The 2,822-nt window shown below is 41.7% G+C and overlaps 1 long non-coding RNA gene across 1 annotated transcript; it reads left to right on the plus strand.

The window, feature by feature from the left end:
* Positions 1–723: 723 nt before the first annotated feature.
* LOC119899985 lies at positions 724–1,826 on the plus strand. Its single transcript, XR_005443971.1, has 3 exons — positions 724–762; positions 850–914; positions 1,377–1,826. It is a non-coding gene; the product is annotated as an uncharacterized LOC119899985 (long non-coding RNA).
* The last annotated feature ends 996 nt before the right edge of the window (positions 1,827–2,822 follow it).

Raw genomic sequence — 2,822 nt, forward strand, 5'->3', positions numbered from 1 at the left:
TGGCCTACCTCTGCGCGAGAATAGAGATGGACCACTACGTCAATTACATAGAGATCTCCTTCTGCCATTTAGCTTTCTACCAGCAGCTGAGAATGTCCCGTCGCCAGAGCGTGCCCATGTTGCCAAGCTGCGAACTTGCCAGCAAAAACGAAAATCATCGACTTAACTGCTAGTGATGATCACATTGAAGATGTGGAGCCACTTAGATTCAATCCATCCGTATCTCGATTCACTGTGGAAAGACACTGCAGAGTCCTGTGAGGAAGAGGAAGCTGTGGAAGAGGAAGATGTTGTGGAAAACGTAACTCAGACCTTACCTGAACCTGAAAACAACTTACCTGAATACTCACCTGAACGTGAAGAGACACTTACTGAAATCCAGTTGAATGGGGATCCTCCTGAAGAATCCAGTCCATTGCCTGCTATTCCTGTAGAGCCTTCAGTTAACGATGACATAGTTGACAATGACTTGACTTTCAGACGTTTGACGCGACAAAGAGCACTGCCTGAGCGATTACAATACTCGACCTTAGGTAATCCTCGGACGTTAAAGGGGGGAGGGTGTAACCCAGGTTAAAATTCCATGGTCCCATTTACCAGTCACCTGAACACACCCTTCATTCACATCTTTGTGCAGGAGTCACATGGTAGTCTCAGTGAATGCTTTCAACCAATCATAGCACTCAAGCGCGTTTTTACAAGCTGCAGTGAGTTTCCCCAATCAGTAGTGCGAGGGGGAAGCCACTGGAGCAGCTGCACTTGGTATGTCTCTACACAAACAATGCTATTTTCGCTTATTTTTCATCTTAAATGCTCGTTTGACTCTAGCATGCGATTCTGTATTTGTAGTGTCCACTACCGTTGTCTTTAGAAGCCAACTGGTGCCGCGGTGTGTCGAATATCTGCGGGAATTGGTGAGTCTGTTTGTTGTTGTGTTGCTATTGGCATTAGCATCCCTATGTATTTTAATGGGATTTTCACTAGCTTAATGCTAATAGCATTAGCTTTCCATTCACTCCTGTGGAGTTTCTATTGGGTTCAATGCATTATAATGCAAACTTAGCTCTTTGTTTTCAATGCTATGGCTTTGTTTAAGTATTTAAATGGTTCATTTACATACTGAATGACAAAATTATCAATTGTATTGAATGGAATGTTATGTTGTAAATAATCCTAATATTTATGGGTGTTTATTTACATGCATTTAAGTATTTGTACAATTTTGTTGTTGTCATTTAACATATTTATGACAATTACTTATGTATTTTGAATACTATTGTATTGTGTACACATAAAATATAGAACATAAAACTAGCTAGTAGGTAAATTATATTATGAGTAGTGACTAAACCATGGGTCCTGTTTATTTAATACAGGCCAGGTGAGGCCAGTTGTGGGCCAGTTGATAGCGAGCTACTACTACCTGGAACAGAACCTGCCCCAATAACATCATCGCCCCCTGTAGGGTCTGGTAGGAGGCTGTTGCAGCTCTGCTCACCCCCTCCACTCTCATTTACACACACAGCCATTCACTAAGCTCTGGCTCATGGACAATTTGCATCCCACAGACCGTTCTCGTTATTTGGACGTGGCGTTCATCTCTCATGAACAAAGAATATAGTCCTAGTGTGTTGTCTTTAATCTGAGTACTACTTTTTCTGAGTTGTATTGTGGTTTTTTTCTGTGAACTACTGAATCAACGGAACTGAATTTCCTCAAGTGCACTTTATCAAAACCAACTTCTCTGCAGATTGTAAATATTTGGGGTTTTGTTATTGTTTTTGTCTTTGTTTTCACTTAATACATGGCACCAACACCAAATCTAATTATCCGCCTCCGTGTTGTTATTTACCCTTTCAACACCTCCTTGAGACGAACCCTATCTTCTGTAGCCCAATCATTATTTAACCCTCTATAGCCATATCCATCTGCTATATAACACATATACCCCACGTATATGCTACATATGTAGAATCAACCGAGCACACATCACTCAGTCCTAAAACGTCCCCAACATCAGACTCTCCTTCACTCACGCTGAGCAAGTCTGCATGCCTGTTTAGTGGTAGACAAAAAGCATTGCCAATAGTAACATAGAATGTTGATCTAAAGTGAGAAATGGTAGTTCATTTTACCTGCCAGCCCTTATGGGTAGCCTATAAATGCACATTTTTTAAATCTGGCTTTATGTTGACAACAGGGATTCTACACTCACCTAAAAGATTATTAGGAACACCATACTAATACTGTGTTTGACCCCCTTTCGCCTTAAGAACTGCCTTAATTCTATGTGGCATTGATTCAACAAGGTGCTGAAAGCATTCTTAGAAATGTTGGCCCATATTGATAGGATAGCATCTTGCAGTTGATGGAGATTTGTGGGATGCACATCCAGGGCACGAAGCTCCCGTTCCACCACATCCCAAAGATGCTCTATTGGGTTGAGATCTGGTGACTGGGGGCCATTTTAGTACAGTGAACTCATTGTCATGTTCAAGAAACCAATTTGAAATGATTCGAGCTTTGTGACATGGTGCATTATCCTGCTGGAAGTAGCCATCAGAGGATGGGTACATGGTGGCCTTAAAGGGATGGACATGGTCAGAAACAATGCTCAGGTAGGCCGTGGCATTTAAACGAGGCCCAATTGGCACTAAGGGGCCTAAAGTGTGCCAAGAAAACATCCCACAAATTCTGACTCTACCATCTGAATGTCTCAACAGAAATCGAGACTCATCAGACCAGGCAACATTTTTCCAGTCTTCAACTGTCCAATTTTGGTGAGCTCTTGCAAATTGTAGCCTCTTTTTCCTATTTGTAGT

Source organism: Micropterus salmoides, unplaced genomic scaffold (genome assembly GCF_014851395.1).
Source record: "Micropterus salmoides isolate LMB-PRFRI ecotype aquatic unplaced genomic scaffold, ASM1485139v1 Ms_hic_scaffold_12, whole genome shotgun sequence".
Lineage (NCBI taxonomy): Eukaryota > Metazoa > Chordata > Actinopteri > Centrarchiformes > Centrarchidae > Micropterus > Micropterus salmoides.